We start from the raw sequence: 19529 nt of genomic DNA on the forward strand, positions 1-19529 counted from the left end.
TCATCTTTCTAAGGAAAAAGTAGGCAAAATTATTTCCTCATGAAAAATAATTGAAAAATCTGTGAGAACAACCTTTCAAAGCCTGTGGATTTCACTGCTACTTTATGTCTGTACAGCTGACCTTCATGCATGGAGAAGCAGATAATGGGATAAATTATAAACTGAAATGTACAATGATGTTTCAGGTTTACAAACCATGCAAAGTGCATGTTTCCATTAATCATGACTGTCAAAAATCTTAATTTTGAGGGGAGGTCTAGGAAGGTCATTTTCCACCTGCATTTAATTATGTAATGTCATTATTTTCATTATGTCCATTATATAATGACAAAGTGCAGAATCTGTAGTTATTTCCATATTTCATTATTATTTCTTTTATCTTAGTAATTTCTAGTTTATTTTCATGGAGCAAATTTATACACATCCAAACAGATCTTGGTTTGAATCAACTTGGATATTGATTACTTTCTGTGGCAGAAAAATTTATAGATAACAAAACTTTTCCATAATATTTTAACTCATGGTTATTTTGGTTCTTTTTCAAAAATTATAATTCAGTAATTCACAATGCTTAAAAATCTGATGTAATAGTGATTGAAACACAAAGCAAGGTAGATGGAATGATAAAACCTCCCTGTTACTGTATGTGCTTCTACCTCTTGGATATTCCACCACGCAAATATTTCTGATGATTCATAAACTACAGGGTTATAAATATTTGGTTTGAAGGTTAGCAGTGCATTAAGTCTGTTGTTTTTAAAGGCATTTCTCCATTCTCCCTCAATATGTTAAATGCAGCTTTTAATTCTTAAACTGGACAAAGAGTTTATCAAAGGGTGATAATGATGTATTGCTTATGACTTCACTGGCAGAGTTTTTACTTAGCTAACATTTACAAAGTAGGCTTTGTTAGGGCTTAGCTTCATATTCAACAAGCCTAAGCCACAGTCCCTTCTGCTTTGTTACAAATTAGTGGCAGATACAATGAATTCATGATGTGATGTGAGGCTTAGACCCTCCTTTTCATGCAAGGCTCTTAAAATGAACAGTCAGAGAAACTGGTCTTCCTCCTTTAGTTTCTGTAGTTTGGCTCATGCAGTTAAGCAAAAATGTAGAAGAGGCACAATTCCTTTCACATAGAGGAAGATGGGCATGTAAGGGGCCCCATCTGAGAAGAAAAATGCACTGTATGACTAAAGATAGTAAGGTGCATCTCCAAAACAATGAGCACAGCTGCTACTGTCTCTTTTTTTTTTTTTTCCTTTGGAATGTTCCTCAAAAGAAATGCCTTTGTCAGGCTTCATAATGGGTAACCTCACCAATCTGCCCATCTTCCATGTCTGCAAACCTGGACATCACTTTCTAATCTGAACTTCCCTTCTGTCTCTGTGTCTAAGACTACACACAAATCTTCCAGGCTGTTGCTCTATAGTATTTCTGACTGAAGCCCTTTATTCTCAAGGGTGTAAGTCTTCAGTCCAAAATTCTCATTACACACTTTGATTGCTGCTGCATCCTTTCCTAGTTTTTGACTAATGCAGTGTTACCCACCTCCATTCATGCTGCTCTGCAGACCATTTTCCTAGCTCAACATCTTAGCCAGAGACATTTGTCTTCACATCTCACCATTGTCATCTCCTTTTCTATCACATCAAATACAGCTATTTGTCTCTTGTTTTAAGGCCTCCAATCCATGCTAATATACTAAATCCCACTTTAGCTTAGCTGGTGATGTCAGAATACTGCTAAGTTTTACATCAAATAATTTCTTCAATGCTTCCCATCAGATCTGGGAAGAGCCTTGAAAACTCTCCCAATCAGCTCCATAGCTACTTCCCAATATTAAGGGGCTCCTTTTTTCCCAAGGATGATGGAAAACCAGTGGTGAGGTCACGGCTCTACTACTGTTTCTCATGCTTGAACATTCATGTCCCAAATATTTCTTGTAATACTCTGTCAGGTCAGATATATCCATCTGCTCTCTTTTGTGCTGAAAAGTGGATTTTCTATGTCAAAGAACTGTGCTGTGTTACAAAATCAGTGCTCAGGTACTCTCATAATACAAATCCAGATCTGCAGTGGTTGTTGTCACTGATAATTACTGAAAACAACAGTAATAATGTGCCTTTGGTGCTCACTTTGTAATTTACTGGCATCTAGACATTTCCATCCCTCTCCATGCCCTCTTTTTGTCCTGAGCAGATCCATGAAGTTGTAACACAGATTTTCTACTTTTCTGAAACAGACTGTTTATAAGGAATGCCATTTCCATGTTTTTGTTGGAGGTGCTATTCACATCATAAAGCCAAAGTTTAGCTTCTTTTCAAACAGAATATATGAAGTTGCTATACAGGTGCCCAGAGGCAGACAATGAAAAGCCACAGCAGCTGCAATACTTGGGTTCCCCTCAGAGAAGCTGGCTGGCCTGCTGGAATGTGTTTATTACGGGAAAGGCCACCCCTAATGTATGAAGCATCAGGAAAAGGAAGAAGATGCTTAGAATTCATCCTTTTAAGGAACTTTTCACCCTATTTGAGCTGTCTCTTGCACAACACAGAGCAGAAAACATCCTATCTTTTTAGGTAATGTGTTTCCTGCACAAGTCAGGCTGCAGTTTTTCCATGAAACAGACTCTTCCATGGCATGTCCACGTTTCCTCAGTCAAGACTGAGGGCAGTAGTAAGTGTGCCCTGGGTCTGCTCTGTCTGCTTCCCTGTGTTCCCTTCACCCAAGAGGTGAGAAGAGGCAGGTTTGTGCACGGATCTTGTCACCCTCTGGTTCCAGGATGTGGCCATGGCCAGAGCTAACATCTGGACCTGGGCTGCAAATCAGTTTAGGCGTGGCTTTAAAATCACCAAATCTGATGTTGCACTAACTGTGACAAGATTTTATAGTTTTTTTGCTGTTTTCTGCAACACAGGTTGCCAGAGCTTAAGCCTAGCCTTTTTTGATGTTGTTTTACCAAATGTATCAAAGCTCTATAGACTTTGTAAATTGATAGATCCTTCTGCACAGAACTGCAGCTTCCAGAGAATGCCCCCAAGTACTGAAACACAGAACCTCTTTCAGTCCTGAAGGAGGTTGATTAACAAGACAGTAGCCCTGTTGAGATTGGAGCTGCTGTAAGGTCTCCTGTAGAGTTTATAATCACTGTAGGAATCCTGAACCTCATCTAACCCCATGCACTAATTTATGGCAGCTTCTTCAAAGTGTACTGACTTCTCTGTCCAGCTGCAGGCACACACTTTGAGGATAGAAAAATTTCTAAGAGAGCCTTCAGTGTAAATAACTCCAGTAAGACCAAGTTACAGATGAAATGTCAAAACATGAGAGAAAAGCCTCATTTCTTGCTAGTAGATTTAAAAGGCAATTCCTTGTAAGTTTTGCATTGTTCGTGGAGGGCATGATAGAAAACTTTGAAGTGGAAAATAAAAATTAAAACTACACAAATAGTAGTACACATGCACTTTGTTCCATTGTGCATGGAGCAGTTGCTATGTGAGTTCCTGAGACATTGCCAAAGCCAACCTATCCACTTCCTTGCTAAAACACAGGCTGGCTAAGCAAGATTACTTCATTTCTGGGGTCCCCAGCACAAGAAGGACATCAACATCTTGGAGCAAGTCCAAAGGAGGCTACCAAATTGATTGGTGGAGGGAAGGAGCACCTCTCCTGTGAGTAAAGGCTGAGAAAACTGGAATTGTTCAGCCTGGAAAAGAGATGGGTGACCTAATTACAGCCTTCCAGTACCTAGAGGAAGCCTACAAGAAAGACAGAGAAAGACTTTCCACAAGAGCATGGAGTGACAGGACAAGGGGGAATGGATTCAAACTGAAAGAGATTAGGTTTAGGTCAGATACTAGGAAAAAATTCTTTACTCTGAGAGTGGGGAGGCACTGGAACAGGTTGCCCAGAGAAACTGTGGATGCCTCATCCCTGGAGGTGTTAAGGCCAGGTTGGATGGGGCCCTGAGCAACCTGGTCTCATGGAAGATGTCCCTGCCCTTGGCAGAAGGGTTGGAACTAGAAGATCTGGAAGGCCCCTTCTAACCCAAAACAATCTATGATGAATCATATGATTCTATGATAGTGGTTTTGGCTGATTTCTATTTGACTTTATTAGTGTGTGGAGCTGTGTATTTTGTTATGACCAGTGGGGCTTAGAGTAAACATTTATTTTACTGTAGTACCTTCAAAGAACAGGAGCAACAAGAGTCCTGCCTCTCCACTGAGTTAACTGTTGCAGCCAATACAGGATGCACTCTGAGAATATTTGCTATGGATTTAAGAAGTAAGGGAGTGTGTTGGGTGCAGGCAGTTCTTGATTTGTAAGGTAAGTGGAGATTGATCTGGCTATTCTTATAGTCTTAGCTGTGATTTCCTAGAGCTGTGGTAGCTTTGTTGGAAGGAAACCCACAAGCAAGCTGAGCTTTTGATTATTGAAGAGGTTCCTTGTGAATTCCCTGGATTTTTTTGTGTTGACATGAGTGGTGTCATTGAACTGGGTAGAGAGAGGCATAATTTGAGTGTTTGGCCTGCAAACACTGTTTGGCTGCAGAATGCAAAGACAGCAGGAAGCTGGAGGAGCAATAGGAATGCAGAGAAAGGGCTGGATAAAAACCAGTTAACACAGAAAAAGCCAGTTCCTTTGAAATGGCATGGAGCAGTGGGGAGACAGGCTGGGGTCTGCAGTGGAGGACAGATAATTTCTTTCAGAGGAGATAGAAAAAGCCATTGGGAGGCAGTGAAAGGCCATGGACTCCTGCTGTGAACATCCGCCCCAGTGAAGGAGAGCTCTCTGTGGTGCCATGAACCTCCTGTGCAGGGAGGGATAAGCACCCACAGATGGCCTTGAAATAGGTTGTGATTCCTCATGGCCACAGGACATCCCACTTATGAAAATGGCATTTTAAGTGTGATGACTTTGTTAAGTGATTTACTTGACTCTCTCTACCCTGTGAATCTAATCAGAGTGTGTAAAGCACTGCACTTCTTATTTGAGCAACATTAAAAAAAGAATGTAAACAGAATCTAATTTTGTATTTTCCCTTCCCCACACTGGGTTCCCTTGGCTCATTAGCAATTTGCTAATTCTTCAGCAGAAAGCATTAAGGATCGACCCATCAAATATTCAGGGCCTTTTTTCAAACCTGAACAGCCATATGTGCCATGAGATCAGCTGCACTCCATCAACTGATTGAATTAAAACAAGAGCAGAGGTAAATTAGAAACTGTCTGCACAAGACAAATCCTGTGAAAACATGAAATTCTACCAAACACACTGTCACTGTGAATAAGCATCACAGTCAGTGGAGCACGTGTCAATACTTAGAGGGGAGAAAAATCAGTTTCTTAGAGGTAGGTTGTTAGTTCAACAACTGTGAACTGCTGCCTTGTAAATGTTAATGACTGTAAGATCCCACTGGCTCCAGTTAAGCTCCTGGTGGAGTTGGACATGTGAAGAATTACAGAACACAAATATGGTAATCAGCAGTATATTTCTAAACACTCCTGTTGCTTTCTAAAGCAAAGGGAAAACCCTACAGGTGGAAAAAGACCCACTTTGCTGCACAGTGCTCGTGCTGTGCTGCCTCTGCACTAGCAGAGCGTTTCTTTGCAGTCTCTGCTGGGAAGAAACTGCTGGGCAACATTAAGAGGGAGGTGAGAGGGCCAGCCTCAGACCAGCACCTTTGTGGAGAAGTTCAGGTTAGCTGTCGTGACTGAACCTGGTGGGAAACTCCTGGAAAAGTTTCTGGAGGAACACACCAACTTCAGGCAAAAGAGAGAGAAGATATGGAGACTTATAGGCAGCCCCAGTTTGCAGACACTTGATTAGTCTCATTGAATACAGAAGTACTCCAAAGTGTCAGAATCGTGTTAAATAATGTATCAGATGAATAAAATATCACTTTTTTTCATTGCAGTCTTTCAGAACAACTTCCACAGCGTGGCTTTGCTTTTAGTATCCTAAATTTCAGAGCAATTAACGCATTATTTTGGTTGATGTATACTGTTCATTGCATTTCTTCAGTATTCTTTGTGTCTTTCTTACTCAAATAAATAAAAAATCATACATACCCAAGAGTGTTTGGAAAATCTAGCATTGCACTAAATCCCAGAAACACTGAGACACGTTTCGAGCTGTTTAATCTAACCTGCCGTATTCACAATGTAAACATTGTCCTTCTTACCACAAATACACCCAGCTCATCTGCACAGTGCCTTTTCTGAGCAGTCACTGTACCTTTGTCAGCTTTCCTCCAGCCAGACTGGGTACTGCTAGTGGTGTGGATAGCAGCACTGTAGAGCTTCAGCAAGCTCTGCCTGGAGCTTCTCCAGCTTCTCAGTGAGAATTAGCAGTCCATACAGTACCTTGTGCAGTTAGAGCAAAATTAGCAGCAATACCAGGGCTAAAGATATTTTGTCTTTGTCCTACAGACAGCCATACCTGTGTAGACCACCATCTCCTTGACTCCTCACACTGTGGAAATTTCAAGACACACCCTCTGTATGTGGTGCCTTTGCCTATCTCTGTGTGTCTGCTTAAGCCAGGATCTTTATCCATCCAAAAGGCAGGAGGAAGATTACTTACTTTTCATGCATTTTGTCTCTTTTTTGATGATGTGCTTTCTCACATCATCAGAGTCCCTCTCCAGGTAATCTGTTACTTATTTTTAGCTCATCTGAATAGAACCTGCTCCTGGTTTGGCCACCATGCATGGTACATATTTTTTATTGCCCGCATTGTGGTTTCCAACTGTCAATAAACATTCACAGCCAACATTTTTAACCTAGGCATGTAAATATTGGCTTCCCTGACCCTTAACAGATAGAGTCTGATGTACAGAACACCATGTACAATGCATAAAATGCTACACAAACACTGGTAATGTCAACCAACCATAAATTAGTTGTACATCAGCTGTTCCCCTGAATTGTCAGTCTTGGATTTTTGCTGCTTCCACTGTTTTTGTTGAAAATACTGTCTCAAAGGAATCTGAGGTTTGAAATACGCTGTATATTTAAAACTTGAACATAGTAAATCTTGATGTCAGTTAATAAATATCACCTTAAAAAGACAAAAAAATATAAATGTTTTAGTGGAAGTAGGAGATCAAGCTAGAAACTCTTGTGGGACTAAGAACTAACACCACTCAAAGGTAATCTGGTTTCAGTCTTCAGATGCCAGTGCAGGATGTGGAGGCACAGATGTGGAGGTACACTCTGTGCCATTAGCCACCCATGTGTGGGGCACTGACATTTTCAAATACAGCAAAACCTGGTCTTTTTAGAACCGAATAGGGTGCTACAGACAAAAGAGACCTATATTCCTTTTAGAGCTCAAGTAGCTGGTGTGGAAAGGCTTTGTGTTAGGGAAAGTTAGGTCAGTATAAAAATGAAACACTACAGTGCTAATTTGGTGGAATTAATTTTTAAAATTGCTGTTTTGTAACAACTGTATATACTCTGTTATTTGACAAAGCAAGAGAGAATCCAGAATGAATTACCCAACCTCTCTGCTATGCAAAAATAATACAGTAAAATACGTACTAATTTTTCCCTCTGTTTGGAGTGTTTCACAAAGCTGGGGAGAAAAGCACAATCACCATCTTGTTCCAATACAGAAAAATGAATCCTTGTTATTAAGGGCAAAGGGCCAGATAGATCCTCATTTTGTATAGCCCTGCCACAGCTCCTCTGAGGCTAACAAAATTAATACCAAAATAATAGCAGAAAGGATGTGTATTATCAGTCCTAACAAAAGAAAAGTAAAATTTGGGCAATAGCAGGTCTCTGCACTGCTGGGAGCCTGGGGCTTGAGCCTTCAGCTGCTGTCTTTGGAGAAAAACTGGCTTCCTACCCCCTTGACAAGACTGCACAAAACAGATTGAAACCACAGGGAGGCATAACTTGAGATGACAGAGCCCTTCAGTAAACCCTATGGTGACAATGGTTTCCTCCTTGATTAAACAGGCATTAAGGAACTGACCAGAGAATGTAACTAAATGCTGTTAAATTGTCTGTCTATCCAAAGCAACAATGCCATTTGCTTTGCCATTTTTCCAGGCATGGCTATAGAGTAATGGAGGGAGAGGCAGAGCCCAATCTCCATGTTCTGGGCTGCAGACTGCAGTTGTGGCTGCAGAACCAGGTAGGCATTGCCCCACAGTCCCTTACACCTGCCAGACACAGCCCTGTGAGCCTGCAGGGTGACAGACCTACTGCCATGCCCACCTTCAGTTGTGTCTCTGAAAACCTGCATTGGTTTAAGGTTTGGGTTTCAGTGGCCAACACTGCACAAGTACTTTGGCCATGCACCTTTTCCTGCTACCTACACTAATATTTTCAGTAGACATTCTCCTATATGTAGGAAATTCCTCTGTGGTGTCTGATTTTCCACAACTGGCGCTGATCAATGGGAACTCTCCCACCACTGCTACATTTTGGCCTGACACAGGACGCATGAGCTCTCTGTTTATGTCTGACAGAGGCAGCTTTCCTCATTTGGGAGCTGAGAAAAATACTCTTTTGTTAATCTTATTTAATCACATTTAGAAGCAACACATGAGTTAGCAGTTAGCTTCACTTGGCAGAAAGACTTTAAGGAAATTGTGGGAGAAAAGAGGAATCTAATAAAAGGAAATTAAATCACTTTCAAGAGTATTCTATTGCAATGTCTGTACTAATAAGTAAAATGGACTAATAAGTGTTCTCTTTGCCTGAGGCTAATCAGCATTGTGTGGCTCGTGCCCAAAAAGCTAAGCTCTCTTACAGCCATGCAGCAGGGTGGCTTCACCCATGCTGCCTGTTGGGAGAGACCCCAGGCATGCAGCGTTTTTCTTTGCAAGAGCTGACCCCAGCCAAAATCATGCTGCTGTCAGAGATTTATTGATATGAATGGCTCTGGGCCAGCACTCAGGTGTGATCCCCTTACTATGTTAGGAGGGATGAAGTCTTAACTTCCTGTGGTTTCTTCTTGCCTTGTGCAAAAACTCAGAGTTTGGACAATACAGTACTAGCCACACACTGCAAAAAAAAGGTGGTTGAAAATCTCTAACATTTTCAAATCTATATATTTTGGCATGTTTTTGTCATTGTAGTTCTCTGCCCTTGGGACATACTGGGTTGGGCTTTTCTTTGAAATTGTGACAGGTAAAATTTGGTTTTGAAGGAAGTACAAGAACATACAGAGCCCCTTGTCTGCAGTGATGTTAATAGCATACTTTAAGAGAGACTGACTGAATACCGATCAAGTTTTGACCAACCAAATTGTCATAGTACCTGTCTTTTATGATTCGTGCTGAATGCCATTTACTGTGTATGGTGCATTGTGTCATTCTTAAAGTTATTTAGGATTTAGTAGCTTAGGAAGCAACATGCTATCGTGGGCTTCAAAAGCGTGATACTTGGAAATTATACAGTTATTTAATACACAATTTTTTTGTTTTCTGAAATGATGGGCCTCTGAGTGAGTCGTCCAAACAGTCTCACTGTACAGATTATAATGAAGATGGTCATAAAACATCACATTTCTGAAAATCTAATTTTTGCCAACAGAATTAGTTTAATTTTAAAAATATATTTTTTGCAATAATATTGACTATACTTAAAGTCAGCCAGATATAAAAGGGCTTACATACAAGCTTCTGTTAAAAAACATGCAATTTTATATAGAATTTGCAAGCCTGTCACTTTATCCTTGGAGGGGAAAAAAGTTATTCAGAGTAATGACAATAGCTCAGTGGGAGAGAAAGTGGGCTTCACGCAGTAAAAAAGTTCCTCTCCAGCCGTGTGGGTTTTCCACAGGATTTTTTTCATTAATATTATCAAGTTATTTGTTATTTACTCATGAATGCTGAATAAATACTGAGCAAATTCAAGACATTATTAATTTTTCTCATATTGCATGTACGCATATGTAATGGTTCATTATAGCTCCACATTTTCAGAGTATTCCAATGTAAATGAAAAGAGCTCAATTAAAAAAAATTGTAGACCCTGATACAACCTTTGTTGACTTCAGATCCTGATTTTGAATTGAGCACCAAAAGAGAAAATCATGTCTATTAAATTGAGTAAACTTTTTTTTTTTTTTTTTTTTTTTTTTTCCATTTATCTGGGTGGCTTTTTTCTGTCAGTGAAAACTATTTTTTGCTGAAAATGCTAACCCTTAAAAACTTAATGAGTATTAATGAAAAGCTGAAATAATTTACCATGGACAAAAAGAGGGTAATTTTCCTCAGACATTTTTTTCATATGAACTGACTCCTAAAAGGCCTGTTCTCCTTGTGGTTTGTCAGAATAATTCTCGTTGTAGGCAATAGGTACCAGGTATATATGCATCAATAGCAGAACAGACTGCTAAATATAGTTGCTGCTGCAGCAGCTGGTTCTCTCTTGTGTTCATCAGATGAGAAAGCTGGAAGCTGCAGCAGCCTCACAGCTTAAGAAGGATGATGCTTGAAGCAAATTTTCCTGGGAACCGAGACATGAGCTTGGTTTTTCACTTCAGCCACTTCAGGCTTTTTCCAAGCACATGGACAATGTTCATCCTGCTATCTATGGGCCTATCCCACATGGAAAACCAGCATGCAGTCTTGCCTTAGCCTAAGGAGGCTACCCAAATTTACTGTATGCATCACTTTGTCCAGGTTCTGTGACCAGTGCAGGTTCTGCAGGCTTTCCAAAAAAAATAGGTGGTTGGGGCTTTTCCCCTTTAGATTGAGATGAAATATGTGTCTCTTGACAAAGCAATAAAAGATCTGCACACTTTTCCTTATCTAAATTTTCCCATCATTTTTTGCTGTCACTCCTCAGCTCCCTTGCATCCGAAGATGACATTTCCACCCTGTCTTCCAGGCTCAGCCTGGCTTTCCCTCTCTCCCCCCTCCCAGGCAGCAGCATCTTTCATCCTCCCTGGTGTCTCTCTGCTCAGAGAGCTGCCTCCAGGCTCTCTTCTCCTAAACAAGCTGCCTTTGTCTCTGGGCCCTTGGAGTCTCACAGGACTCACTTAGGATCTGTGATTTTTATTTTTATTTTTTTTAAGACCCAGGATTAGTATCTGATATCTTTTTTCACTTTTCTGGGATTTTCCACTTTCCACATCTAGACCCCTCTGGAGAGGCAGGAAAAAAAACCATGGCCCTTAACCTTTAATTTTCCTTGGGTAAAATCTATTCAGGTGCTGATAATCTTTAGCCATCAACCTTCTCATGCGCAGACATTAACTTCTTTTCCTTGTCTTCTTAGCATACAGAGTATAAAGCATTACATAGTAAAAAACAGCCATAAGGAATTCATAAATTATACATAGGCAGATTCCCCAAATCATCAAACATTCCCTTCTGTTAAAGATGTTCCCTATCAGTTATTTTTTCTGTGGTGTATGTACCTTTCCATATCTTGTCATCTAAGCTTTCATGGATTTTTTTCTCTTCTTTCTTGTTTTTCTTTTTTGGTTGGTTGGTTTTTGTTTTTCCTTTGGTAATTTCAGTGAGTTCAGATTTAAACAAACCAGCTGGAGTCTGGTGTTCTACCCCTGTCTCTGTCCATCTTTGCCAGCAGAAACCATGCAGCTTGGATGAACAAGTGAAGGGATTTCTCAGCTTAGATAGACACAGACCTGGGGTGTTTGGTTTTGGTGTTTTCTCACATGCTTCACTTGGCAAAAGATAATTCAAAAGCCATGCCAGCTAAATAGTGTGAGTACTAGTAAGCTCAACACATGTAGAAATGGGTTGATCCATGATTGCATCTTGTTCAAATGCCTGTATTTTGGACAAGAGCCATTGAATTAGTACACAGAGTGCACCATAGGAAATGTTCAAGATTTAGAGCCAGCAAGAAGTACTTAGCTGTGGTGAAACCATAATTACATGTTCTATTGCAATGTGTCTTCAATTTTTCCACAAAAGATGCCACTCTTACTAAATTTTTTTGTTGTTGTTTCAAATCAAATCTTACAAGTACAAACTTAGGTGTCTTTAAAATATAAACCAAGGATTTTAAAGCATTGTTGGCTTGGCAGGTGCATTTTTATGAAGCTCATATCCCAAAATAGAAGCACTTTAAGAGTCCTGCAACTCAAAGTGTGTTAAAGTAAATGAAAATGGAGCATTTTTTGAGATGAAGATAAGGAAAATCAAATGTTGAAGCCAACAGAAATAAAAGAGAAAATACAGGTGTTCATACACCCATCCACCCCAGCCATTCCTCTCCAACTCACCTCCACTCATCTCTCCACTGCTCTGTTGCTGTTTGTGTGTCCAGATGGGATTGGGCGCAGGGTCAGTCCAGCCAAGCACTGTGGTTTTGCTGTGTGGAACAAGCCAGGCTCCTGCTGTGAATCACACTCATGCTTGCTGCCTCCTCCTGTTCTCTGGGTCCCATGAAAACTGAAAAGGAGCAGGCACCCAGCCCTGGGTTCAGGGTCAGACACAGCCAGTGTGAGCACCCCGTGCAAAACAGACTCAGCTCTGACAGATGAACACTTTGTGATAATTCTGAGCAGGAGGGATTTGAGCAAGAACCTCAAACCTAAGATGTGAAATGTCACAAAGATCTGCAAAATGAGATGCTTGGTGTAGGAGATCACTGTTGGTTCATCTGACTCCATCTAACCTGGTGGAGGCCCAGAGGTCCTTCTGATCTCACATGTCTAGCTGGGTCCTGCCTGTACATCAGGGCAACAGACCTGCATAAATCAGCCCACACAACTTTCCTGCACCCTAGCTTCAGCCCCAGATCCTGTGCACGTATATGTTGAAGGGAGCCCCAGTGTAGCTCAGCTGGGTTATGAATCTAAGCAGTAGGAGGACAAGGAGCATGGAAAGCAAAGTACAGCTCCACAGGTGAATTCAGACTAAGCAGAAGGAAATGATTCTGTTCCTGTACTCTCCACAGTTTATGTCATTTATCTCAAAATAGAATTAAGGTGTAAGAAAGCCTACAAAATGCACAATTGCATTTCTCTGTAAAATTACAGGGTTTTTTCTTTTTGTAATAATGATTGTAAATTCCTTGGTATCATGGAGACTACTTAAGGTCACATTTACCAAAGCATATTTAAAGAAAGTTCAGACCTTTTGTGTCTGACACATTTTTATTATCTGTCTGGAGGCAAGGCTCCTCATTTTGATATGTAATGAATAAAATGCACAAGTGGAAGGAATGAGGATAATGAATTTGCAAGATAATTTTACTAATTATCTTGTTGCTGATCATAAAACTAAGGCTCTGCAAGTCAATCCTACCACAGTTATTAATATGCAATGCCTAAAGCTGTTCTTGTAACATTTATTATACATTTCTCTGGTTCTGCACAAGTTAATAGTTTACTATTAGATTTGTAAAAGTGTGGTTCATAACAGGTTTATTGTTCTGAGCATGACATGTAGAATTACACAGGTTTACCAAAGTCTAAAGTAAATGAAAGCATATAAAATAAGATTTTCTTTTACTGTGTGAATATCATGTGATGAGTTGAGATGGAATTTATCTCACCTTGTTATCTGAAGATAGGTATCTAATCTAAGTTACGAATTCAAATCTCCCTACAGTCACTGGAGAGATGATGGGACAAATTATTCTCTGAGGATGCCTTTTTCCTCACTGACTACACAGAGATCTTGGTCTCTTTGCTCAATTTTTTTTTTTTCCTAAAGCTAAAATGGATTAAAGTTTGTTGTTGAGATGTGGTGAATAGGAAAATTTTCAACAAGGAAACGAGTCAGAAACAAGTAATAGTAGGACGAGGTTATGACTGACCCACCAAGCGTTTGGATGACAATGTTTAAAAGGTAGTTGGAGGACATAGAGTCAGTCCACAGTGATCATCTGCCTTTGGGAACAAATCAAGAACATGAAAAACTATCTGACAAAGTGAGAGAGACAAGCTCAGGAGCCATAATGGGATGGTCAGTTTTGACTTTAGGAATAGAAACCAATGAGTGAGGGTGAAAAATTACTGGCCTAAAAATACACACAAGAAAGACAAAAGCAAACACAGTACTGGAGAAGTGAAAAGTGGAAGGAAGCAAGTGGATCTTGGCACCTATTTCTTCTGCATCCAGAGGACCAGAAGGAGCTCAATCTCCTCCCTCCCCAGAGCACTGCAGAATTGTCTTCCTCCCTGTGTAATTGACCACAAATCTCCTATTCCTGTGACCTACACTGCTTTGCTGTCCCCTGTACAAAAGTTTAGATATTGCCTATTATTTCTCCTGTGTAGAAAAGTCTGGTGCAAAAGGGAATCAAAAGAGAAAATCTGTAGTTGTTAGAAATGCAGAATTCTGTAGGGTGACTATGGAATGGGAGTGATCTGGGAAAGTGGCATGGTAGATCTTAACCCTGTGACCTCGATTCTGTGTCATTTTGTCTGGGCTCTGTAGGCACCTTGTCTCTGCCTCACTCAGCATTTGTTTAAGCAGACTTTAGTTGTTGGCACCGCCCATGTGATGGAGAGCATTGTAATGGGTATACAATTTTTTTCTCAGAAAAAAATACAAATCCTCCCAAAAAGATCTATTCAGACTACTCCTGCAAGAAGCTAAGATACCATAAAGATTTTGATAACTAAATCCATTTGGTGTTTTATCTTTCACCTCAAATCATTTCCTTCTGATATGAGACAAAACTACAGCACAATAAAAACCAATAATGATCCGGCACTTGGCTGAATAAAAGAGTCTTTTGAACTGCTATAACAACATAGAAAAGAGGTCATCCATTTCAGCATAGATCTTAAAGTTAGCTGGAAATATTTGTAATATTAACAGAAGAATCAAAGCTGCTTCTTTGCCAACCATGCCACAAATAAGAATTCTGTGAGTAAAGACTTCGGAAGCCCCACAGGACTCTGCTTTAATAAGCAAGTCATCTAAACGCACTGTTGCAGACAGCCATGGGGTACAAAGTAACCCAGACCAGAAATGATCTGGCTGCAGAGAGACATTGGAAGCAACAGGTTCTCTCCAGATGACAGGATAAAAAACAAGACAGTTTTGAAAAATATTTTTCATGTTGCCTTTTTATTTCCCGTTTCATGTCTTGCTTGGACTTTTCTCTCCCATAAAAGTTCATCAGAAACATTAAAAGAAGAAATGGAGTGCTATTTGCAGGTTTTGGTTTTGTTGTTGTATGAAATGGAGAGCATGCTGTGCTATAAATAAAAACTTGTAAGCAAATTAAAACCTGCCTAACAGGAGATTAAGATGGTCTGAAGTCACTGACTCAGATCATAAACAGAGCCGCCGCTAGCTGAAACTATTAATCACTGTGGGATGAAATAAAAGAGGAAATTTGTTAAAAAATAAGCAGGGGCAGGATGCTAACTCCAGGGGCTTGCTGTTTGGCTCGTTAATAATGTATAACGAAGCGTATGCCAGATCAAAAGCAAATCACATGCAGCTGGCAGAAAATGAAATGGCATTAGGCAAAGTATTTGTCTAGCTATGAGGCTATTTAAGAAACTGCTGTCTATTAATGTGATGTTGATTAAAGCTTTTCAAATTAAGCTTTTCAAATTAATTTTTGCTCATAGAAACCCCATCAATAAAACATGGTATATGTCTTTTATACATATGCATGCCCGCATATGGGGATACCCATATGTATGCATTAAATATTATAAATACCGCAAATATTTAGTCACAACTTTGCAAAATTACCAGGAATTATCAGCAGCTAATTAAATCATTCTCATATTCTTATTGTAATTGATACGCTGTGTGTGTGTGCGTGTACTGAACAATAGTTATTTGTGTTATGATGCTATTTTTGATACTATAGACTTTGACAAAAATCTATAGTAGAGGGAAAAAATGAGTGCTGATGTCACATCCATGTTCCTCACATGTTACATTGTTGGTTTTGAAAATCTAGAAGGGACGCACCTGTCTGCTGACCTCCTTCATCTTTGGAGTGTTGGCTGAGCTAGGGGTCAGGAAGCTGAGGCACAGTACTTACACAGACAGGTGCTTTTCCACCAGTATTCTGTCTTTAAGACACTAATACACACATCAGTGGCTGAGGTTAGGCTCGTGCAGGAGGCCAGGGATGTGCTTCTGCATCTGTTTGCAGTGTGGACCTGTTTTCAATCCAGTGAAAGCCTGAAGCAGAAGGCCTGGCCTTAAACACCCATGGTCTAACCCATAGGCTAGAAATGTGACCCTTGGTCACGCCTGTTGGGCTGGCTCGGGCTTTTCTACCTTTGCCAGAGGTTCAGATTCAACAGGAGGGAGTGGGCAGTGCTTTCTCCCAAAACTCAGCATGGTCTGAAGGTCTGCTGAGAAGCAGGAGCCCCTTGGGACTGGCGAGAGCTTGCCAAGTCCCCAGCGTTGTGGTTGACACAAGTAGCAGAGCGCCAACCTGCCCTTCCAAAAGCCATCCAGTCTCCACCACCAGGTGTTGGAAAGCCATCCAGTCTCTCTACCACCAGGTATTGGGAGGCAGTGCTGCTGTGTATCGTGGCACAATCCATGACACCTCCCTGGCGTCAGAGGCTCTGTGCCGTCAGCTGCGTGAGCGGCGCGTGTGGGGGAGAGCGGCTCCCGCAGTCTGGCAGCCCCGCGCTCTCCTGCAATTACCAACAATGCTCCGCTTCTGTCACCGCTTACTAAAAACATGGCACGGTTACCGAAATAAGTGAGCACTTAAGGGAAACCCAGACCTTTTATGTCTGCCACTTATTTCCTGATTATCTTCCTGGAGGTCAGGCCCTTCGTTTTGACACTTAATGAATAAAATGCCCACGTTGCAGGAAATGGGATAATGAATTGTGAAAAGACATAATCAGCAATGACTAAATAATTAAGGGAATTGAAATGTAGAGTCATGCGGGAATGTATTAATAATAACATGATTTTTCCATATGCTAAAAAATTCTGTCTGTTTTTAGAAAATCAGTCATCACACATGCTCTGTGGAAAAAAAATTAATGTAGACTAATATGAACTGTAATTAGATGTTCTGCTTTTAAACAGCTGAATAAAAGATGAAATCATATAGAAAGTATATTTAGATACAAGCCAGAAAGTAAACTGATTATTATTCATAGTGCTGTTAATAGGAGCTGTAATTTATGCACCTAGTGGGAATCATGTTAGGCAATTAGGAAAGGGAGTCACACTTGACTTCCCTTTATGCATTTACATATTTATATATTTTTCTATATCTTGCCAATGTCTCCATGTTTCCTGTTACCTTCAATCCACAAAACTGCTTAGAATAAGACCTTTTACACTGTAATTCTCCATTGGAGCTCAAAAGTTGGCCTTCACTTAGATTAAAGGAAACCACACAAGCTTATCTTTGATCTTATTTGTCCCCTGACACTGGATTTTTGTAGGTCCTCAGTACTACATGAAGAATGGGATTTTTAAATTTTTCTCCACACTTCACCTTCAAAGGCTTGCAGCAGAAATTATCCTGGCAGAAGGTCAGGATTGTGCCTGATTGTTCTCCCCTCTGCCTATGCTACCCCCTCCCTGCTTACACAGGACTTGGGCTCTCAATTGCTTGGTCCCTTAGTCTGCACCTAACAAATCCTGGAATCCTATAATTCACCACACTCCCAGCACTGAAATCCCAATGATCTGGATTTTGCTTCTTGGCATTGCTGAGTTCATCGAATATACAATCCATTATGAATATGCAATACTTTCAGAAGTTCAGTGCAAGAATGCATTGTGCTTACCTTGTGCAAGAACATGGTTAATGTTTTTGTCGTGGTATCTAGTTACACGCTGGCGCAGACTTGCAGCAACCCCATAAAATATGGGTCAGCTGGAGAGGGCCACATCACCAGATATGTTTGAACAGATGGGTGGGCTGAGGTACAGAGAGCTGTTGTGGTTTGCTCAAGGTAAAAAAGCAAGTGGCAGAGCAAAGATTAAAATTCAAGGCATTAGATCAGCAAAAGATTAAGTGCCGTGTTCATCTGCTTCATTTCCAGACATATATAACATGTATCTCAATTAATCTGAGGATTTGGAAATATTCCAGCATTTGGAAATATTCAGCCCATAACTTTAAAAAAAAAAAAAAAAAAAAAAAAAAAAAAAAAGTAGGGAGATGTGAAAGGGACTGGGAAGGGACAACAAGGGACTACACGATGGGGTGGACCTGTGGACCTTCTCCCACAGGAGCTGTGTTGCCACTAGATTGCAGGGCAGTTTCACAGGTAGTCTGTCCCCATGAGTATGCAGGAACAATGCAAGGTAACAACCTGAGCCGACTCCCCTCTCATTGCAGATAAGAAAAGTCTCGTTTCTCCTGTCTGTATAATGAGAACAGAGCCAAAGTACCCCATAAGCCTGACACTGGCTGCTACCAGACATGTCTGAGATGAGTCCTCAATGAGCCTTGTAATACATTAGCAGCCCTGAACTTTAGGTTATTGTGTTCTGGTTTTACTTGCCATGTTTTGCTAAGGCTGTTCCCATTACTTTGCTGGGTGTGATGCTGCAGAAGGAAAGTGAGTCCCCCCAAGGCACGGGGCACTTCCTCACTCTCTCTGTTCCCTCACAAGCTCTCCTAGAGATGAGGACCTGCTGTCTTGGCACTGCTCTCTGGCTGCAGGGCTTGCATTTTGGCTGTAGACCATCTTTTGTAATTGGGCTGGCGAAGGCTGCCTCTGTGTCTGCTTGGGGCTGGGGCTGCCAGAGCCAGCTGCTCCCCCTCCACTCAGGCTGCAGATTGCCCCACCAGCACCTGGCACCTCACCCTCTGATAGGCCCCTCTTTCACCCTGTCCTGTGCAACCATCTTCACAGTACTACTTTTAGCAGACATTATGCAGTCACGACCCACTCTTTGGCACACCCTGACACCCCCCTCGCCTCTCCCATTCCAGAGCCAGGAAACAGGAGGTCTCTATGAGCAATATCATGTAAAGCTACAAGCCACAGAAGAAAAAAAAAGTAATAAGTGCATTCCCATGCATTCCAATAATGCTGTTGTTTGTTTTTTTTTCATCAGACAGAAGGTGATTTTAATTCGTCCCCCATAAATGCATCTCTCTCCCAGGCGTTGCACGGGTATGGCTCATTGCATTTGTTCTCTGTCAAAGTGTGATATCTTGGGATGGATCCTGCAGGCTTAAAATAGAAATGTTCCTGCTTGCTGCTGCTGATGTATCATTGGGTAATCATTAAATAAATTCAGTGTTTTACTGCATTAACAAAAACACATGATTGTTTAACAGAGTATATTACAGAAGATGGAGGCTTTAATGGTCTCTATGGATTTTTAGTTTGTAAGAGTACATTATGAAGCTGTCTTGGTAGGGTGCTGTTTTCATATGTGAAAGAAGTTACTGGCGTTATACATCATTTTTATATCTTGTTGCTAGGCAACATATCATAGTGCAGTTATTGCAAAGGTGTCTGCTTCCTCGTTAAAAATCTTCATGTTGCTCCTTAATTCTGCAAAATTAGCCCTGTTCTTGATCCTATCCTGCTTCTTCGGATATCTTTTGATTGAGGTTTCATCTGTTACGTTTCAGAGAAATATAACAGGTCTTTTATTACCT

At 40.7% G+C, this 19529-nt stretch overlaps 1 protein-coding gene across 1 annotated transcript in view; it reads left to right on the top strand.

The window, feature by feature from the left end:
* The window catches only part of AFF3 (ALF transcription elongation factor 3), a gene marked incomplete at both ends in the record, with an annotated part of 311403 nt that overhangs the window by 147364 nt on the left and 144510 nt on the right, over positions 1 to 19529 (top strand). The gene's annotated exons all lie outside the window — the stretch shown is intronic.

Source organism: Zosterops lateralis (genome assembly GCF_965231275.1).
Source record: "Zosterops lateralis genome assembly, chromosome: 2".
In the NCBI taxonomy this organism is placed as follows: domain Eukaryota; kingdom Metazoa; phylum Chordata; class Aves; order Passeriformes; family Zosteropidae; genus Zosterops; species Zosterops lateralis.